This window comes from Lissotriton helveticus, chromosome 7 (genome assembly GCF_964261635.1).
Source record: "Lissotriton helveticus chromosome 7, aLisHel1.1, whole genome shotgun sequence".
Lineage (NCBI taxonomy): Eukaryota > Metazoa > Chordata > Amphibia > Caudata > Salamandridae > Lissotriton > Lissotriton helveticus.
This window is the reverse complement of record NC_136068.1, coordinates 1,893,386,397-1,893,409,183: the sequence shown is the minus strand read 5'-3', so window position 1 is coordinate 1,893,409,183 and position 22,787 is coordinate 1,893,386,397. Positions and strand designations below refer to the sequence as shown.

The 22,787-nt window shown below is 41.8% G+C and overlaps 1 long non-coding RNA gene across 1 annotated transcript; it reads left to right on the top strand.

Annotated features, from left to right (window-relative positions):
- Positions 1-7,292: 7,292 nt before the first annotated feature.
- Positions 7,293-9,335, top strand: LOC144767827 (uncharacterized). Its single transcript, XR_013598353.1, has 5 exons — positions 7,293-7,473; positions 7,562-7,658; positions 7,842-7,933; positions 8,319-8,508; positions 8,922-9,335. It is a non-coding gene; the product is annotated as an uncharacterized LOC144767827 (long non-coding RNA).
- The last annotated feature ends 13,452 nt before the right edge of the window (positions 9,336-22,787 follow it).

Below are 22,787 nucleotides of genomic sequence, written 5' to 3'. Positions count from 1 at the left end.
AGTGCAGTGTTTAGAATCATCCTCTAATACAATTTGATGATATGCACTCGTCAAATCTATCTTGGAAAACCAAGAAGATCCACCAACAGAAGATGTAAGCTCCTGCAAATTTGGTAGAGGAAATGTGTCAACCCAAATAGCTTCATTTAAACATCTTAGGTCGACACACAAGCGCAAATCACCATTAGATTTAAGCGAAATCACGACTGGCGAAACCCAGTCTGAACTTTCAACTGGTTCCACAATACCATCCTTGCATAATTTTTTAAGTATTTCACCCAATTTTTCTCTAAAACTAATCCTAAGTTTTTGCCGAACAGGACATGCACCTTCTCTTAATATGATTCTGTGCTTGAAACCAACCATTTTACCAATCCCATTAGAAAGTACATCGGGAAATTTTTCCTGGAGATTTGAGTAACTATCCCTCTCAACACACTCATTCTGAATAGAGTAAACAGGACAATCCAACCTAGGATCAATTTTCATACCTAAATCAAATATGTGTGGCCACCCCAAAATAGTTGCACCTTTGTTAGCCACATAAATTTTGCCTTGACATGAATTGTGTCCAAAACTTATTTTAGCTAGTATAAACCCTTCCAAAGGTATTTTGTGCCCAGTGTAACTTCCAGGATGTACATCAGGTCCCAATAATGACCTGTTGGGCCAAAGAGATTTAAACAAGTCCATGCCCATAATGGTATACCACGCACAAGGGTCTACCATAACCTTTACTTCTAGGCCATCAATGTTGACAAAACATGATGGTAACTTCCTAACTTTACTCGTCCCTTTAACTGACTCATCATGTACACTGCATATCTCACCTACTACGTGAAAAGTATTGTCTTGGTTATCAAATTGGACACAATTAATGTCATCTTGCTCATCATCTTGTAGAAAATTGACCTTAGCTTTAAAGTTGCGACACACCCTAGTAAAATGTCCTTTTTTTTACAATTAGTACATATTTTATCAAGAGCAGGACACCACTTATAGTTTGCTAGATGAGTAGAAGATCCGCACCTAAAACATGCAAACTTTTTTAGCTCATTACCTTTCTCAAAACTCTTTTCATTACTCTTCTTATTAGAATAAGACGAATATTTAGTTGACTTACTACCACTCTTGAATTTAGATTTGTCACCCTTATTTATCACGTTAACTGAAGTAGAATCAGAATCATTTTTCTCATTTCTGACCTCGCGAATACATTGGTCGGAAATTTCCATACCTCTAGCTACTTCAATAGCATTCTTCAATGAAGTACTCCCTGATGACCATAACTTTTCTTGAATTTTTTTAGATTTGGTCTTCATAAGAATCTGATCACGCAAAACCTGGTCATACGTCATACTTTCAAATTCACACGTAACGGCTAAACCCCTCAAGGCTGAAACATATTGATCAATTGACTCATCACTTTTTTGAGCTCTCGAATAAAACTTAAACCTCTCCATGACAACATTAATTTTCCTTCCAAATCTCTCCTGCATTTGTTTAACAGCACATTGGTAAACACCCATGTCACCAGCATTTTCAATTTTAGGTAAGTTTTTGAACTCCCTTAACCCCACTGCACCCAATCTATGTTTAAGCAAAGACACCTTTCTTTCTTGAGAAGATTCTTCTTCAGCTAAAACTTCAACATAAGCTTCAAACATGTCAAGCCATAAATCCCATGCAATAGGAGGATCACCAGACTCTGCTAAAAAGAATGGTGGTGGATAAATTGAAGACATTTTGAATTAATAAATACAGTTAAAACAGCAACTTAGAACTGAAAAAAAAATGTTTTTCCTTTAAGTACCTTGCGCAAAAAGTTCACCAAAGTTCAAATAATATTAACAGTTAATATTCCTTTTTGGGCAAAATGTTCACCAAAGTTTGTAAAATACATTTTTTAAATAAAGTAAATTAATATATATTCCAAAAATTTACATGGACTCTGAGCGTTGATACCATCAATGTAGAACACGGTATTCAATTGGTATTACTGGCGTTGAAATCAGCATGCATTTAACATCACTAGCGTTGAAAACGCATTTAATTTATATATTTAGCGTCGAAATCGGCACTCGGAATAATGTTGAACACGGAGTGCTCGTTGCTAGGATACTGAAAATGTATTCAAGATGGCCGCACGATGCCGCGTGATGACGATGACGCGTCGTGGTAAACAATCAGCTACGGAAAGTCAAGGGAATGTTTCCGCTTAAGCTGCAACGATTCACACACGCAGAACGTTCATGCACCATCCCCTCACAAGTCCACTTGAAAGATGCACCATAAGAAAATAAACGTTGCTGAAGGTAGAAGTTCCTTAAACATACCAATTTGCCACTCAGAAGTCCATTAGACGATCTCGTCGTAGCAATAAAATAAAATTCAATTGAAAAGTAGGAATTTAAAAATGAAGAAGAAAATAATCCAAACGGAAAAAAATAATTTCGGTAAATTTGTGTTCAATGTCGCTGCGAAATCCCGCTCGTCGCCATATATTGTAAGTAAGATGACTCGTAGGCAAACGTGGTTCTTCAATTCTTCTTTATTCCATCAAGTAGTAGGCAATACAGCGACACGAACACAACTGCATCCTCCACCTTCCCCTTCAGTAACTGACTCCCTCACACTACATTCTTCCAAGCATACATTCCACAACTTCACACGTGCATACACACACACGCGCCACACACATACACGCGCCACACACACACAAGACATACACGCGCACAACACTACATATATATCCAATACCACACTGCCCACACCTGCACACGAGATTGTGCTCCGCCCATGGACCGGACGCCTCAAGAAACCTCGCTGTACCCGCTTCGCAGGTGCCGCAGCGTTCAGAGGGGCTTCTTGACAAGATTTATCGCCAGTTTGAACCGCGGGCTGTGTGTTGAATCCTGCTGCTCCTAATAGGACAGCTGGTGCTGGACGAGTGACGCCTGCATAGAATTAACGGACTACCTGTCCCAACAGTCCGTGGGGCTGCCTACACCTGCACACAAGATTGTGCTCCACCCACGGACCCTACGCCTCAAGAAACCTCGCCAAACCCACTTCGCGGGTGCCGCAGCGTTCAGAGGGGCTTACTCACAAGATTTATTGCCTGTTTGAACCGCAGGCTGTGTGTTGAATCCTGCTGCTCCTAATAGGACATCGGGTGCCACACGAGTGACACCCGCATAGAATTAACGGACTACCTGTTGCAACAGTCCTTGGGGCTCCCCACACCTGCACACGAGATTGTGCTCCGCCCATGGACCGGACGCCTCAAGAAACCTCGCTGTACCCGCTTCGCAGGTGCCGCAGCGTTCAGAGGGGCTTCCTGACAAGATTTATCGCCTGATTGAACTGCGCGCTGTGTGTTGAATCCTGCTGCTCCTAATAGGATATTGGGTGCTGGACGAGTGATGCCCGCATAGAATTAACGGACTACCTGTCCCAACAGTCCTTGAGGCTGCCACACCTACACACGAGATTGTGCTCCGCACACAGACCGGACGCCTCAAGAAACCTCGGCGCACCCGCTTCGCGGGTGCCGCAGCATTCAGAGGGGCTTACTCACAAGATTTATCGCCTGTTTGAATCGCGCGCTGTGTGTTGAATCCTGCTGCTCCTAATAGGACATTGGGTGCTGGACGAGTGACACCCGCATAGAATTAACGGACTACCTGTTCCAACAGTCCTTGGGGCTGCCCACACCTGCACACGATATTGTGCTCCACCAACGGACCGGACGCCTCAAGAAACCTCGCCGCACCCGCTTTGCGGGTGCTGCAGCTTTCAGAGGGGCTTCCTGACAAGATTTATTGCCTGTTTGAACCGTGGGCTGTTTGTTGAATCCTGCTGCTCCCAATAGGACATGGGGTGTTGGACGAGTGGCGCCCGCATAGAATTAACGGACTACCTGTCCCAACAGTCCTTAGGGCTGCCCACACCTGCACACGAGATTGTGCTCAGCCCACGGACCGGACGCCTCAAGAAACCTCGCCGCACCCACTTCGTGGGTTTTGCAGCGTTCAGAGGGGCTTCCTGACAAGATTTATCGCCTGTTTGAACCGCGGGCTGTGTGTTGAATCCTGCTGCTCCTAATAGGACATCGGGTGCTGGACGAGTGACGCCCGTATAGAATTAACGGACTACCTGTCCCAACAGTCCTTGGGGCTGCCCACACTTGCACAAGAGATTGTGCTCCGCCCACGGACCAGACGCCTCAAAAAACCTCGCCGCACCCGCTTCTCAGGTGCCGCAGCGTTCAGAGGGGCTTCCTGACAAGATTTATCGTCTGTTTGAACCGCGCGCTGTATGTTGAATCCTGCTGCTCCTAATAGGACATCGGGTGCTGGACGAGTGACGCCTGCATAGAATTAACGGACTACCTGTCCCAACAGTCCTTGGGGCTGCCCACACCTGCACACAAGATTGTGCTCCGCCCACGGACCGGACGCCACTAGAAACCTCGCCGCACCGGCTTCACGGGGGCCGCAGCGTTCAGAGGGGCTTCCTGACAAGATTTATTGCCTGTTTGAACCGTGCGCTGTGTTTTGAATCCTGCTGCTCCTAATAGAACATCTGGTGCTGGACGAGTGACGCCCGCATAGAATTAACGGACTACCTGTCCCAACAGTTTGTGGGGCTGCCTACACCTGCACACAAGATTGTGCTCCACCCACGGACCCTACGCCTCAAGAAACCTCGCCAAACCCACTTCGCGGGTGCCGCAGCGTTCAGAGGGGCTTCCTGACAAGATTTATCGCCTGTTTGAACTGCGGCATTTGCTTAAGGCAACGTTGGTAATATTTATACCTGAAAGGTGCCTGGTTTGTCGTAAGTTTTTGGACATTTGACGTCAATAAAGATGTCACTAGGAAGTGATCGTCTATCAGTGCTCATTAGAGTTCTATTACTAATCAAAACATAGCAAGCGGGGCTTTCCCAGGTTGCTGAGTTTTTATCTTGTTGAAGAACTCGGAGTGTTAATCTAGGAATCTTAGATAGTAACTTCTGCTATGTCATTGCACTAATGAGCTGCAAAGGAAGTTGCAGAGGAAGCGATTCTGAAATGTGGCTCTGTTTGTGTGAGGCCAGAGACGAGTTTCTGAATATTGCATTTGATCGGTTATACCAATATAGGGGAACAAATGGATTTATAGCCGTATAGGGGTATAAGGTCACAGTATCGATCAGGGTCCTAGATTAGAACGCGACACCCACTCCACGAATTTATGTCCATCAAATTACTAAAACTAGAGCAATAAGATGCATGTGTAACATTGCCCACCCCAAAATACATATATGCATTTGAAATAGGCATATTTGTAATACGTGAAAATATAGGTACTGTACGTTTTTGAACCATAGAAATCATTCAAATTATAGCATACGCAATTGTAGTGTAGCTCCTATTTTCCCAATAGGCTCTGCGCATTGGAATAGTACCTACAACAGTAAAGGCCTAGGCCAGACGTTAACTAGGTCTACTACTGTCGATACTAGACTTAATTTTTGGGTTTGCCAGCTAAGCTCAGAGTTCGCTAGAAACTTTCTCGAATGTTCAAGGAAGGATTAACTCCCCTGATTAGACAAGAAGGGATTTAGTTTCTGACAACCATAGAACATGACAACTTTGCTCTCCCCTAATCAAGAGTCAATCTCAAGAGTCGTGTGAGCACAAGGCAATTATTTTACTCAGTCAGTACGTGCATTCTTAGTCTCATCAGAATGTAGAGAAAAGGAAGAGACGGGCGTGTTCAATAAAAGGTGTTATTTATTGATCAGTCTCTTTTCTCGTACAAGAGAAATGGATCGATATTATTGCAATACTTATAGTTAAGTAAAGTGCATACATTAGAAGCAATAGTATAAAATAATACTGTAAAAACATTGATATGGTTTCTGAGCCATATGATGTTTAAAATGATCAAAATATATTTACATACACATATACATTTGACTAAACGTACTCAACTGGTGTTTCTAAATACGCCTACCCCGTGTACCTGACCTAAGTCTAATGCGTGGGCGGGAATAGAAAGTTACAGTTTAAGTTAAGTTTGTTTTTGCCAAGTGAATAACTAAAGAATTCTCTGTGAGGGGTTATTCAGTTCTGTACCTGGAAGTTAGGATGAATGAGGAATGGTATCTCTTTCTCTGCTCTCGATATTCCAGGCTGCCTGCGAGGGCTACCCGGAAGCGCCGGTGCTGGGTCTCTCGGCTTGAGATAGCAGCGCGTCTCTCAGCGCGTCAGGAAGGCGGGGCTGCTGCCAGCGGGGTCTGCTTCTGCTCTCGGCTTCGGCAAGTATGGCTGCTCCGTCTTGTCACCACGCGTGTGTTTGCATAGGGCAAGGTCGGCAATATTTATACCTTAAAGGTGCCGGGATTGACGTAAGGATGGACATAGGTACGTCAATAAAGATGTCCTACGACTTGCTCGTTAGCACATTCTTTACTAAAGTTCTCTGTGAAATCAAAACAATGGCCGCACGGATTATCCAGGTTGTCATAGGTTTGATTTGTTATGAGAACGTCGTATGCCTTATCAGGGGCTGGAGGAATGTCGCTTGTCTAATTAGATCTCAAGCGTTATGACCTAATCAGATAACACGTTCCTGTGCCGTAGTGCGACTGCGTCAGATAACGGTATCTGCATCATGGGGGTTTTCTTGCCTCATGGGCTGACTGTTAGTTAACTTGATAGTTAGTTTAACCAGAATAGGGTCAGGAATAGGGGGATCGATTCAGAACCTATAGAAATACACGACACCCACTCCACGCTAACTATGGTCATATCTACTAATCTATGCATAGTATAACATAGTACAACATACTATAGAGTATAGTGTATACCTTACCACCCCAAAATACATAAATGCATTTCGAAATTTTCAAATATACTGAAAAATTGCAGTCATATATATTGTATGCACTTAAGCTATGAATTAAATGCAAAAGTAAACACGCATTGTAATGCATTATTGCTTTTTGGTATATGAGAAATACACATGAAATGGCTCTTAATATAGCTATACAGAAAGGAAGGTCGAGACCATTTCTTTATCTTATCCCCGTTTTTTGGTGCAGTTTTCTTGTTTTTTGGGGAAACAATATTTCCTCTGTCTTTTTTCTATATGGTAGTCCATGCTCGTGAGTCTTTTTATTCTTTCTGGATCATCTTACGCCGTGTTTATGGCCTTTCTTTGTGTTTACAGCCCATAGGTCATTATATTTCACGTTTGTGAGTCCCTTTACTCTCTCTACACCACTTTACTCATAGCTGTGGCCTTCTACTGTGTTTACTGCCCGCAGGTGCTTGTAATTCCGGCACCCCCGCGCACTTTAAATTTCGTTGTGCCGCCGCCCTTTCCTCACGGCTCATTTTCACTGCCGCAGGGAGAAGGAGCTCGTGCTGCCGATTCTTTCATGGACTCCTTCTAGTCCGGACCGATGGACCAATATCAGGTTAGGAGGGCTTCGCTCCTTCTGCTATTCCTTTTTGAAACCTCCGTTTTATCTGGTTTCACAATTTATAATTGGTTTTTTGTTTCAGGCGTTTTTGCCCCTGCATCTGTCATTCTACTTTAACTGGGAGAAGTTGTATGTTTTCCGGATATCTTTCTTGGATCATATCCGAGTCACTCATTAAGGTATTCCAGACTTTTTTGTGCATACTACCTAGAACATGATCTCCCTTGTTTTCTAAAAATCGGAACAATCAGTATAAATCTTAGCTCTTGACCTGACCTTTTTATGGAGGTATTTCTAGCGCCTTGTGTTTATTACATGCTTGTTTTCTCTTAACTCGTAATTCATCTATACAAATCCAACAGGTCATCTGAATTTAGATTCCAGACCCTCCAGATTATATTCATCGTCCATTGGGACTGGCTCCATCGGACTCGGTGTGGCAACAGTTTAAAAGGTAGCCTTGTTATGTATCTTCCCAGTTGTGATGTACATTGCCGATTCTATGCAGCTTGATTCTAGCTGTAGGCACTGTGCTTGTGGTCTATTGTGTAGATATGTTGCTCCACTTAGTTTCGCATTTTTTCCACTTCTGATCTGGCTGTTACAGAAATATAGACGTTTTATAGGCACTGTTTAGGTCTAGCTCATGTCTAGGTCTTTTCTTATTACTTTAGTGCCCCCCCGTTGTTTTGAAGTTTTTGAGAATGACTACAGGTCTGCCCCACTTCCCTTATGCTTCTGTTAGGTTGGTTTTCCTTTCAGTGATTAGGTGTACTACCTCATTATATCTACCCTTCTGGTATGTTAGCAAATTATCTGTTTTTATTTATTTTCTTTAGACACATGGATGCTCTGCCCTGCCTTTTTGACCCATTTTGGTGGAAAAGTTGCGTACATGAGAAGTCGTGTGGACACTCTACAGGCCATTTCTAATCCGATGCCTCAAATTACGATCGCCCATTGAGTACTTTCACAGACTGGACCACACCAATCTTTGGGAAAAAATTCTGTTCTAAAAAATTATTCTCAGTGAGGTTCTTTTTGTATCAATCCTGTGAGACTCAACCACTTATCATACTGCTAAGGTCCTTATGTAGAGTCCATTTGTTGCATTTATTTGTTACCCACTTTTTGTCTGCACCTGCAATTTCTTGGTGGTCTTATGTACTTTCTATTTTTCTTTAGGCATCCTGCTATTTTTTACTATATCTATTGGTTTTATGGTACATTTTGGTGTGCTACAGTTCTTTGCACATTTTTTCTATGGCCTCTAATTATGGTGCACGTATTGGGGTATAAGGATATACTTGCTTGTTGTGAGAAGTGTTGAGTTGCCCGTTTGAATTTTGGTGTGTTGCTGACTCCCTGCCAGGCCCCCCCCTTGTTCTCATATTAACTTTACTGTGGACTTTTCTCTTATTTTCGCTTTTCTCTGCCCACAGAACACCGACCTTCAGTCCATGCTGCTTCTAGGACCGCCTTCCTGCACATTGTGTCAGACGTCATTCATTGCATTGGCGTCTGTCCAGTATTTATTCTAAGTGCGCCCTGATGAAGGAAGCCTTTTTTATGGCACTTGTCCGAAACGCGCGTCGGCGCTTTTCTGTGTATGATATGTATGTGATTGTTTGTGTATGAATCTGACTGTACAAAAGGTGTGTTTGAGTGTTTGAGTGAATGGATTTTGTGCCCCCCCTTTTTTTCGAAATTATGTTTTGCGTGTCCTAGCTTTTATACTGTTTGTCTGTACAAAAAAACTCTAATGATATACATTGTTTTACTGACTAAATGAAATCAATGCTCCATGAAATCTATAATGAAAAAAATGAATAATAAAAAAGTATTTTCTGAATAAACATGCTTCTTGTTGGTGTTGCTGTGGGTTGAGCTGAATGTATGATTAGATGTTTTGCTCTCTAGATATTTAGGGAACACCCCTTTCATGTTGCTCCTTAGTTTTCTCGCCCTGGCGGGTTGTTCCCCCTTCTTGAATTCATTTTTTAGATTCAGGGCCCCTTTTTTGTTTTTGTGACTCGAGACCATTTCATCACATAATAAAATATTTGTGAACATACCAGCGGGCAGCTAAAGTCTATATAAAATATCTAAAATAGAAATCTTAGTTCTCTAGGAATAGTTTCTTACTTCAAGCAGAAGATCAGTGTCCCGGGGAAAAAATATATAGAAAAATATTTTAAGGGCTTGCTGAAAAAAGTTGCTGTCCGTGAACTGGATTGTAATTGTTCATGTGACTTTATTTTTAAAGTTGAAGGCCGAATTCAGGGAACGCCGTGTGCGAGTTTACTCAAAAGTCTCTATTTCTGTTCTGGAGAGAACATCATATCATTCAGGCTTTCGAAAAAACTGTCAACAGCTTCATGGGAAAGTTCCACTAAGTCGGAAATAGGGGTAACCATGCATTCGTGCGCATGATTGTCTCCATTGACATTCTGATTCGCATTGCTGACAGAAGGTCGTACCTGTTCGATGTTGCTTTCATCTTGAACTTCACTACTCTTCAATCGTAGTGGTGAAGATTCCAGGAATGCCGTCATCAGGATTGGCAGCCTTTGAGGGCAGCACAAAGCGTGAACCTTGGTAGGAACCAACAGTGTATCTGCATCCACTGGCGCATCCGATTGTAGCGTCAGACAGGTGTCTAACACGCATTCTTCTCCGCATAGCAGACACCTTAGTACAGGTAAAACACACCTTTGCCACATTGGTCGAAATGATAGAAACCAATTCATGTTTAGGTCTCTAAGCCGGGAGAGTCCCAGGATTTTTGATATCCGGTCCCGGTATCCAATGGCTAGGATCGTATCTTCCATTGTCGCGAGAGTTTGATCTGTGACATGGGTTGCCATAACGAAAAATAAGGACTAGGAATAGGATTCCTGCAATTAGTCCCAGGATCAGGGGAAGTCCGCCAAAAATCGAATGGACGAAATCTGGAAAAATACCCAGTATGGCTTTGAATGGTGTTAATGCCATCGAAAATACTGTCTTAAATACCTTTGAGACCCCAGTGGTATCAGAAATATTTAAGATTTCGCTCAGGATTTCCGCGAAATGTACGGGGGAATTAGTCGATAATAATGTATGTATCTCTGCAGTCGTCCTTGCGACTTGTAGATCATATGTTTCTTTTGATGACGTGAGCCTTGTAGGCGTCTGAAGAAGCACTGTTTTCATTCTGCTTAAAGTATCTATTCGAATAGAAGTAATTTTCAAACCGGGCCATGCCCTTGCCTCCCTGTCTGGTAAGGAGCTGGGGAACAAAGAACGTCCACAGCACTTGACCTTCGCCGTCGTGGTGACGAGATAAGGAGTCCCGGGCATAAGACTACAACATCTGCGGTCTACAATAAGAATGTAACTCCCATTATAGAGTCTTTGACAGAATGGTTCTATTTTAGTTGCAGGTGCGCCTTGCTGGTGACATGAAAGGTTGTATGAATTCCCTTCACAGGCTCCGTGCAAACTAATTCCGTTACACAGAAGCGTGCCGCTTAGTGACATAGCACAATTGTTGACACTAAGAAACACTTTCTGTCCTTTATTACTGACACATGCATGTGAATAGGGCAGGTTCCAAGTTGTTTTAAGGTACCCCTTTCCCAATTTCTCGTACATGCCAGCCTGTATATATTTTCGGCAGTATTGAAACCTGAAGGTTGAGATTGGAATATTTATGATTCCGTGGATTATCCATTCACTGACAGGTCGTTCTGACATTGTCATCGGTAATCTTTCTAGTTTTTCAATGCTCAAGATTGTATAATCAGCACCCTTCTGCGCCATACCGATTTGTCTATCAGTAAGGTTAAAGATTTGGAATAGTGACGTTGTGTTGATTAAACGCCAAGGCACATAGCCTGAACGCAGATTTTGTAACGTCCAGCCAAGCTGTACAATAGAGCGCAATTGTGACTGACCATGTTGTAATAACAGTAAGTCTTGCGATAATATATCGATTGCTGAAGACACAATGCTGTCCAATGAAAATATTCTGGAGGACAGAGTCATTAACCCATTGTCCACTACAGAAAGTGATTTTTCCAAATTAATACGATCAATTTCACGTATTCTCTCTGCTGTTTCAATTTGAGTAACCTTCCAGGCCTCATTGTATGCTGCATATACAGAGGCTGCTATGAAACGCTTTTGACGCTGTTTGCGTGGTCCCAGTATGAAATCACGCAAGTCAGCACCATCAGTAAGTAAAGTTAGGTGTTGCTTAATTTCAGGCAGTGTGGAAGTTTGTAGCCATTGAAGGCATAATTTGCCCACACTGTAGGTTGTTATTATCCCTGGGTGATGTCTTTGGGGATATCTAGGGTCTGGCCTGGTCATTTTGAAACCCTGTGTTTTATTCAGGAATCTATCTTGACAGTGATTTGTATCTGTGGGCCAGATCAACCATTGTTTCCAATCAGGATGTGTTCTGTTTTGGTTAAGTATATGGTTTATGTCTATTTCTTCATCTGTTTCAGAGCTATTGCTAAACATTGTTGGCTTTGGAATAGACGGGTTATTTAAATCTTTGATTTTGGCTAAGCCAAGACAGGTGGTTTGTTGAACAGTGTCATTTAAAAATATCATTTGTTCTGGGATCATGCAGGCTCTAAACAAAGCTTCTATACCCTGTACTTGCCATTCTTTTGTACCCCAAACACTTTTCAAATCAACATTTTTGTCCCAATAATCAAATCCAAATGTATTCATTTTTTCAAAGAATGAATCTGAATATATCAATTTTGTGTTGGTTATCATGGTTTTCATCCCTGTCTTGTTTGACAATTTGTAATAAAATGTTTCAGCATTAGTTATGTTAAAACCTGAAAAATATGAATATTTGTCATAAAAGGTTCTAGAACTCCCTTTTGGAGGTGTAGCACAATGTTCCCATTGATTATAATTTAAAACATTTCTAGGTTGTGCAGATTTATGCAAGAAATGGTTACCATAATGGTTATAGCAATACATACTATCATAATTTGTAGAACCTTGCAAATAATCATGTTTTGTAAATTTAGCAGACATTACTAAGTCAGACATCATATTGTTAATACTTTCAAAGTCCCAATCATCAGCAAATGAGTTTGGTTTTGCAAAGTCACTCAAAGAGATCTTGATTTGGTGTGGATATTTCAGGATCTCGACCGGACCATAAATTTCATAGTCAGTGTTGTCCCAGGCTACCCCACCAGGTATTGGAATTGCTGTGAAGTTGGCTGAAGAAAGTTCTGAAGAAAGTTCTCGTTTCTCGACGTGTGAAGATGTGTGTGGTTTGAGGACCAAGTTGATGTTCTGACTTGCTGTGTCCATTTTAGCATATTTTCCCTCAATGAAGCGTCCCAAGGTAAATACCATGATGAGCCAAAGTATGAGGATAAATGCACCAAAACCCACCCAAAATTCAATCCATGGAGTAACCAGATATGTTTCTTTCAGTTGTTTCAAAAGTTCCTTAGCTTTGTCTTTAAAGGATTTTGATGATGGCTGTGTCTTTTGTTCGCTGAAACCTTCAGAGGAATCATCGAAGTTGATGAAGTAACCAGATGCAGTTCTGTCAATTGTTCCAATTGGTTCAGGATTTTTGTTTCTTGCAATTTCACTTGGAACTTCATTGTAGATTGGTGTGTCTCTGCTAAATGTCTTTATTTGGGTTTTCAGAGGTCTGAGTTCTATTGCATTGTTGCATAGTCCTTGTTGTTCTTCTTTAGGCGTTTCGAATGTGATGAGCCTCTTTGTTAGGACCTCTGTACTGGTAGCAAACCTTGGTGTTCTGCTACTTATTGGGAGTCCACTTGGCCTACTGTTTGTTATCGGCCACATGTTGTGGTTTTACCAGGTCGATGGATACAACTCGGTTCTCCTTTTTTCCAGCAAGTGGCGGTAGTACAACTGATCTTGTCTCGTTGACAGACAAGACAGGAACTGCTTTTCTGTAAGAAGGCCCAAATTCCTTCTTTACCGCGATCTTCTCCCTGACTAGATCCCCGACTTTTGGAATCCAGACAGGTCTTGCTGGGACAGGTGGTGATTCTTCAGTGGTTGTTGGCTGTTGTTTCAACTGTATGTTGCTCAGGTCTTTTCTTGTTTTGTTTAAGTCCTGCAAAATAGCCAAACGGTCTTTGACATCAAAGGTTTTTTCTATTACCACTGAAGTCTGACTATCAAGGTCAGAGATCAACATCCTAGTTCCGAATAATAATTCGTACGGACTGAATCCCTTCAGAGAATTTCTTGGCAAGTTATTTAGACTACGTTGGACACTTATTAGATGTTTGACCCACCCAGCTCCCGAACCTAATGTCCTTTCCATTATAGATTGCTTTCTGCCTTGGTTTTTTCTTTACACCATCCCATACCCTCAGGAAGGAAGTGAGAAGATTCCCGCTGGGCTGTGCTCATTTGGCCATTCTTTCCCCCCCCAGGCTGGATTGCCTGAGTGTATGTTAATCGCAAGCCATTCTTTTTGTTGGTAATATTATCTGCCTTGATACGACGAGGTATTAAACTGCTTCTCTCCCCACTGCGATCTCTGTTGCAGTTTGGGCAGTTTTTTACAAACATGGTGTAGTGCAGGCTCATGCCTGGCCACCAGTACCGTGATTGTAATTCTTCCAGAGAATCTTTTAATTTAAGGTGTCTGAGACCCTCGCCCATGTGTGCGTCTGCGATTAACAAGTGTCTCCTGTCCATGTTTGGAATCACTCTATCCCCCACTCCAGGGATTCGAGCAAAAGGGACGGAGTTTGCATCGATTATGTATGTATAATTGAGTGGATAGTTGATCGGTAACGCTGAGCAGTCGCCTTTTGATGACGTTTTCACCGCCAGCATTGTTTCACCGTCAATGTATTTTAATGTACGCTTTTTTCGATCTACGGGAGCCGATTTAGTGGCTGCCGCTGCGGCTGTTTCAGCCAATGAATTCCCTACAACGTGAACGCCATCACGTTGATGACTCAGTGAGTGAGTCACGTGAGTCTTTGGTAGTTCTTTTTTTAAAAGAGCTACTTGTTCCCAGAGAAGTCTCTGCTTTATTGGTGCATCTGTGTCATCTTTGTAACCGTTCTGAATCCATGTCTGCAAATCCTTGTTATATGCTTTGACGCAGAAATATGAATCTGACACTATAAGCGTCGGGAATTCGCGATCCGCATTATCTAGCGCCATTTTCAAAGCTATTATTTCAGTTTGTAGTTCTGAATTAGTTTCTACTGAATGTGATTTTGTTAATAGCGGTTTTAAAATACCTCCGCGCCACACTTCTTTTGTGATCTCACATGTGGGATTGTATGCATGTTCTCCCCAAACGGAGGGTTGAGCATGTCCGTCTGTATAGATTACACAGGCGTAATGTCGTAGAGGCAGAATGTCGATTGGCAGAGGATACGTCTTTTCATATTTTAGATTTTTTAATTCTTCTAGTTCTGGATCAAAGTAGTAGTATACTTTGTCTGTTGTGATTGAATTCACCCATTGTATCCATTCTGGATCCAATGTTGTTGATGGTAAATTACACGGTGTTGTTATTGCCTCAAAGGCTGATTCAGCTGTTCTGACTGTGATATGTCTACCGTCAGCTATGTCTTTTTCTCTAGCTATTGCGGTTTGAACTGCTTGAACAATTTTTCCTTTGTTGCTGAATCTCTGTTCAGCTTTTGTGTACAAGTGTGATTTGAATGCAATTGGTACCTTTTCTCCCTCATTAGAGGTCAGGTATGTGAATCCGCATTTCCCTGGGATGACTCGGATCACAAGGTTGCGTGTATTATCACGGGTTTCTAATTTTGTCTTAATTAGCATGTCTGTTTGTAAGGATCTCAAAATTTCTGTGTGTGTTTGAGTCCAACTGGATCTTTTAAAGTCTGGTTTAATTAGATCATAAAGGGGCTTGACCCTTTCTGCGTAATTTGCAATGTATGTTCTTCCGAAATTTAGGAAGCCTAGAATTGACTGTAGGTTTTTTAGTGTTTTAGGAGCTTGGATTACGGCACATTTCTCTAGGAAATTGTCTGCCAGGCTTTTGCCTTCACTTGATAACTCATATCCTAAGAATAGGACTGTCAGATGGGCAATTCTGGACTTTTTGAAGTTGAATTTGTAACCCTCTGCAGCGAAACCAAGTATTATGGTGTTCACTCTTTTCAAGTGAGTCTCCAAGTCATCATCTGTTAAGTAAATGTCATCGACATAAGATAACGCTTCATCATCATATAGTTGTAGTAATTCTGTTACTCTCGCTGAGAATACCCCTGGGCTGTTCTTGTACCCCTGGGCTAACCGACAGAATTGTTTTTGAGTGCCATTTACTGAGAAAGCTGTTAAATATCTGCTCTCTGGTGCTATGTTTTGACAAAAGAATCCATTGGAGATGTCCAAGGTTGTTTTGTATTTTTTGCGCACTATGTTATTCATTAGTGCAGCACTGTGTGAGTTTTGCACTGCAAAAGTTTTGCAACATGTGTTAAGGTGTCGGTAATCCAAAACTAGACGGTATGAATTGTCTGGTTTGGAGACCGGAAACAAAGGATTGTTCATTTGTGAGGTGCAAGTTTCAATCACCCCCTGGTATTCTAGCTGATCTAATATTTCATTTACTTGTTTTTTAGCTTCTTGCTTAATTGGGTACTGCCTTTGTGCAGTTGGTTGTGATTTTAGCTGGATTTTGTGAGGAGGAGAGTCCTCATCCCATCCTACATGATTTTTGTATAAAGCAGGTGCTAAGGCCACTGCCCACTTTCTAGCAAGTGTGTATTTTTTATGAATCGGTATTTGATTCGAGAAGGCAGGCATAATTACTTCTTCGCCATGAGGGCACTCCCTGACAAACTCTGGTGGCCAGTCTTTTTCAGCTAGAAGGATGTCATAGCCCTTGGATAGGTTATCCCAAAATAGTCCCCTTATTTTCCTAGTCTTATCTCCCTCTATACGTAATGTTATCTCGTATATCTTGTGGGGTTTGCTAACTCTGGTGTCTGCAGTTTCCACTTGAAGATATTCATTCGTGTCCACTGTCTCTAGATGATTCATAAGGACTTTGCGAGCTATGCTCACCTCTGCTGCGCTGTCTAGCATTGTCTGAGCCCACTCTCCGTTTTTCAGTTGTGTCCTCAGTATTCTCGGCATTGTTAACTACCTTGATACTGGCTACCTTCTTTTTTGGAAATTGTGATTTCTTTTTCAGTTGAGCAGGTTCCTTGTCTTTGGACTTGGCGTGCTCTTCTGATCGTCCTCTTCTTTCCGATTTCTGCGAGGAATTCTGAAAAGATTGAGAGGGACGTGTATCAATGTCTTGATATCTATCAGGTTTTTTAATATTATCCCTATTTCTAAGGTTATATCTATTCCCAGAGGGGTCACTCTGGGGTGACCTTTGTCTCGGGTTTGGAGATTTCTCTCTTCGCCTAGGAGACCTTCCTCTGGACTGGAATTTCTTTTCTTTAGGATTGGATTGTTTGTTCCCATCCAGTTCTTTTTTGGTGAACTATTATTATTATTAAAAAAGCATTTTTTCTGGACTTGTAGTCAGTTGCGGTTTTACCGGTATTCCACCTAGACTATCTCTGCCTAGTTCTTCATAGGATTTTTCTATGATTCTGGCAATTTCAGCTGGTTGGTCTGCTATATCTGTCTCTTTTAACCTCTGGCGGATCGCCACGTTTGCTGCTTCACCCTTTATGTTGGCTAGTAATATAGCCGAAACCTGTTTGAAGTCTTTTAGTAATTTCATACCAAGAGTTAAAGCAGGTTCTGGACCGTATTCATCTTGAATTTGTTTAAGCACATCTGGTATTACCGAAATGGATGGAACACCGTGCGTTTTTGTATAGATGGAAGCAAAGACTGTACCCCAAGTGTGTTAGTCCTCAATGTGTGGTGCGATTCCCATTGGGAGACATATAGTCAGAATCCTGTGTTTTTCCAGCGGGGTGGTGTCAGGAAACACCGCCTCTATTTGGGTAATTTTCTGTGCCAACCAGAATGGTATCTGTTCCCGTTTAGCTGGAACTTTACCTAGGCAGGATTGGATGTTCTGTGGTGTAATTTTATTTGTGTTCCCCTGGTGAGGGGTCAGCTGTGGAAGTTTAATCGCTGGCTGAATTGTTGAAGTCCGCATTACATACTGAACTAATTGTCTATGAATTTTTAGTAGTTGTTTTAGCTGTATTAACAGCTCTGCTGCAGGCATTCTTTCGATGTCTGGATGTGGTGTGTATCCGGCTAAGACCGGCCACGTTGCTCCTGGTCTTCCTAAAGGACCGAGCCTTGTAATGTGATTGTTATGTATTAGGGCGCCATCAAATAAGAGCAAATGCTCTTGGAATTTGAGTGGTACTTCCACCTCCTCGAAAGGAGTGTACGTTTCAGGAGGTTCCTCTACTTTGTAATAGTGGAAGTACTTTGTTACAGCATTTGCTGCTGGAAAATGTATCCATGTATAGTATACCTCTGTCTGCCGATATTCGTGTGCCTCAATTACGAATATGACTGTGCCACCTCTAGGTGTCAGTCCATTTTCTATAAGTTTTAAGGTTATAGATCTCCTTTTGGCGACCTGGATGAGTATTATATCCGGGTCTGCTGTTTGCATGGTAGCATCAGCATCTGCTATTTCAGTGGCTAATCTAATTGCCTCTCTTTCTCCATCACTGTCTCCCATTTTACTGACAGGATGGTATTATTTTTATTTGCAGATCAGGTTTCTTATGGAAACAGAGATTAGATGCACAATATTCTGGAACTGTTTTATCCTTCAACGTTGACTAGACCAAAAACCATACATAGGAGTTCCCTCCTGCGAGGTTTTGGAGGATATTATAACCTTTCACCCACTCCAGACGTCTTTGGAGTATTTGGGAAAAGGGGTCTGAGTGAGAAAGCACGACTGAGTTACTCTAAATGTCTTACGTTAGTTTTATCGCCCTTTCCAAACGCGTTGGGCGCCATGTAGTGTAGCCCCTATTTTCCCAATAGGCTCTGCGCATTGGAATAGTACCTACAGCAGTAAAGGCCTAGGCCAGACGTTAACTAGGTCTACTACTGTCGATACTAGACTTAATTTTTGGGTTTGCCAGCTAAGCTCAGAGTTCGCTAGAAACTTTCTCGAATGTTCAAGGAAGGATTAACTCCCCTGATTAGACAAGAAGGGATTTAGTTTCTGACAACCATAGAACATGACAACTTTGCTCTCCCCTAATCAAGAGTCAATCTCAAGAGTCGTGTGAGCACAAGGCAATTATTTTACTCAGTCAGTACGTGCATTCTTAGTCTCATCAGAATGTAGAGAAAAGGAAGAGACGGGCGTGTTCAATAAAAGGTGTTATTTATTGATCAGTCTCTTTTCTCGTACAAGAGAAATGGATCGATATTATTGCAATACTTATAGTTAAGTAAAGTGCATACATTAGAAGCAATAGTATAAAATAGTACTGTAAAAACATTGATATGGTTTCTGAGCCATATGATGTTTAAAATGATTAAAATATATTTACATACACATATACATTTGACTAAACGTACTCAACTGGTGTTTCTAAATACGCCTACCCCGTGTACCTGACCTAAGTCTAATGCGTGGGCGGGAATAGAAAGTTACAGTTTAAGTTAAGTTTGTTTTTGCCAAGTGAATAACTAAAGAATTCTCTGTGAGGGGTTATTCAGTTCTGTACCTGGAAGTTAGGATGAATGAGGAATGGTATCTCTTTCTCTGCTCTCGATATTCCAGGCTGCCTGCGAGGGCTACCCGGAAGCGCCGGTGCTGGGTCTCTTGGCTTGAGATAGTAGCGCGTCTCTCAGCGCGTCAGGAAGGCGGGGCTGCTGCCAGCGGGGTCTGCTTCTGCTCTCGGCTTCGGCAAGTATGGCTGCTCCGTCTTGTCACCACGCGTGTGTTTGCATAGGGCAAGGTCGGCAATATTTATACCTTAAAGGTGCCGGGATTGACGTAAGGATGGACATAGGTACGTCAATAAAGATGTCATACGATTTGCTCGTTAGCACATTCTTTACTAAAGTTCTCTGTGAAATCAAAACAATGGCCGCACGGATTATCCAGGTTGTCATAGGTTTGATTTGTTATGAGAACGTCGTATGCCTTATCAGGGGCTGGAGGAATGTCGCTTGTCTAATTAGATCTCAAGCGTTATGACCTAATCAGATAACACGTTCCTGTGCCGTAGTGTGACTGCGTCAGATAACGGTATCTGCATCATGGGGGTTTTCTTGCCTCATGGGCTGACTGTTAGTTAACTTGATAGTTAGTTTAACCAGAATAGGGTCAGGAATAGGGGGATCGATTCAGAACCTATAGAAATACACGACACAATCAATGAACGATTTTGCAAAAAGAATTACACAAGAAATATCTCTGAATACAGAAAAGAAGGGCGAGATAATTTCATCACATATAAATGCATTTCAGTAAAATGTGCTAGAGGCTGGTGTAAAGATATTATGTCTCTAGATTTATCTAAAAATAGAAGTAGAAGCTTCTGTTCTTTATAAATAGGTCTACTTTAAGCAAAGAATTTTCGTGCCAGAAAAAGTTGAATATCTTTTAAAAAGTGTTCAATTCAAAAGAATTCTTGTAGAACGGGGGAATAGAGTTCCAACGCTTTTTGCAGTTTTTTTTGTTCAAAACTGAAGGCCGAATTCAGAGTTCATGGGAACGCTGTGTGTCGGAATGCTTTTCTAAAGTTATTGTTTCTGTTCGGGTGAGAACATCATATCAGACAGGCTCTCAAAGAATTGGTCAACAAAATCAGGTGACAGTTTGACCAAATTCGATAGTGCTGTAACTTGGCAGGTGTGAGAATGATTGCTGTCATCAAAGTCTGGATCAGCAATGTTCACAGAAGGTCGTACCTGGGTGATGTTGCTTTTGTCACTCGCTCCACAGTTACCACCTAGTCGTAGTACAGGAGTCTCAACGAATGCCGTCATCAGGATTGGTAGCCACTGGGGACAACACAATGCATGAGCCGTTATCGGACTGAGCAAAGTTTCGATATCCATTGGTACTGCTGATGGAAGTGCAAGACAGGTGTCCAACACGCACTCATCTCCGCATAGCATACATCGTAGCACAGGTAAGATGCAGTTTTGCCATATCGGTCTGAATGAAAGGAACCAGGTCATGTTTTAGATCTCTAAGCCTGGCCAATCCAAGGACTCTAGGTATTCTGTCCCGGTAGCGCACTGCTAGGATTGTTTCTTCCATTCCCATAGGAGTCATGTCTGAGCTTTGGCTTGCCATATCGAAGCAGGAGGGTCAAAAATAAAATGCCTGCTACCATTCCCAAATATAGGGGTATGCCGCCTAAGACTGAATGGACAAAATTGGGAACGATTCCCAGAATTGCTTGAAATGGTGTTAGCAGTCCCGTAAAAATCGTCTTAAATATGCCTGGGATGCCTATGGCACTACACATGTTAATGAGTTGGCTAAGTATTTCTACGAAATGCACGGGGCAATTTGTTGATAAAAGGTAATGAACCTCTGTAGCTGTCCTTGCAACTAGGAGATCATACGTCTCTTTTGATGACGTGATGGGCACTGTTGTCTGCAAAAGCACAGACTTCATTCTGCTTAAAGTATCAATTCGTATAGAAGAGAAATTCAGACGAGGCCAGATGGGAGTCTCTATGTCTTCAGGGCCGCTCGGAAACAATGCTTGCATACAGCATTTGACCATGGAAGTTACGCTTACGAGATACGCTTCCCCTGGCAAAAGGCCACAACATCTGTGATCCGTTCTTAGAATGTAACTCCCATTCGCGAGTTGCATAAAGAAAGGCTCTATCTGCGTTGCAGGTGTGACAAGCTGGTGGCATGAAAGGTTATTAAAATTACCTTCACAGGCTCCGTGTAAATTAATACCCTGGAACAAAAGTATACCGCTTAGTGAACGTTTACAGTTTTCACCACTAAGAAATACACTTTTGTCGCTGTCACTATAGCATGAATGTGTGTATGGTAATTTCCATGCTGACTTAACATATCCTTTACCTAATCGTTCATACTGGCCAGTAGGTATGTATTCAAGGCACTTTTTAAATCGGAAAGTTGTTATCGGAATTGTGATAATCCCTTGTATTATCCATTCAATGACAGAACTTTCTGACATTGTCACAGATAATCTCTCAAGTTTTTCGTTGCTCAGGATTGTATAGTCTGCTCCTTTCTGTGCCAAGCTGATTTGTTTATCAGTAAGGTTAAAGATGGAAAACAATGACGTTGTGTTGACTAAACGACAAGGCACATAGCCTGAACGAAGATTTTGCAGCGTCCAGCCTAATTGTACAATAGAACGTAATTGCGACTGGCCATGCTGTAACATTAGCAAGTCTCTGTCTATTATGTCAAAGGCAGATGATACAATATTGTCCAACGAATATATTCTGGAGGACAGAGTCATTAACCCATTGTCCACTACAGAAAGTGATTTTTCCAAATTAATACGATGAATTTCTTGTATTTTTTCAGCTGTTTCAATTTGTGTGACTTTCCAAGCCTCGTTGTATGCAGCATAGATACTGGTCGCTATGAAACACTTTTGACGCTGTTTGCGTGGTCCCATAATAAAATCGCGCAAATCAGCACCATCTTTAAGTAAAGACAAGTGTTGCTTAATTTCAGCCAGTGTGGATAATTCTAGCCATTCGAGGCAGAGTTTCCCTACACTGTATGTTGTTACTATCCCTGGATGTTGTCTCTGGGAGTATCTAGGGTCTTGTCTGGACATTTTTAACCCCCGTGTTTTATTCAGGAATCTATCTTGACAGTTATTTGTGTCAGTAGGCCAGATTAACCACTTTTTCCAATCAGGTTGTGTTCTGTTTAAATGTAAAATTTCAGTTACGTCTATCTCAATATCTGTTGTTGCATTTTCAGGTATTGGCTTTGGAATAGACGGTTTGTTAAGGTCTTTAATCTTAGCTAGGCCAAGACAGGATGTTTGATGAATTGTGTCATTTAAAAACATCATTTGTTCTGGTATCATGCAGGTTCTGAATAATGCTTCTAGGCCTTGTACCTGCCAATCTTTCGTACCCCAGATGGTTTTTGTTTCAATGTTATTTTTCCAATAATCAAAACCAAACGTCATCATTTTTTCATAAAATGCTTCTGAATATATCAATTTAGTGTTTGTCAGCATTGTTTTCAATCCTGTTTTATCTAACAGTTTGTAATAAAACGTTTCTGCATCACTGGTGTTAAACCCTGAGAAGTACTTGAATTTCTCAAAGAATGTTTTAGAACTGCTTTTAGGTGGTGTAGCAAAATGTTCCCA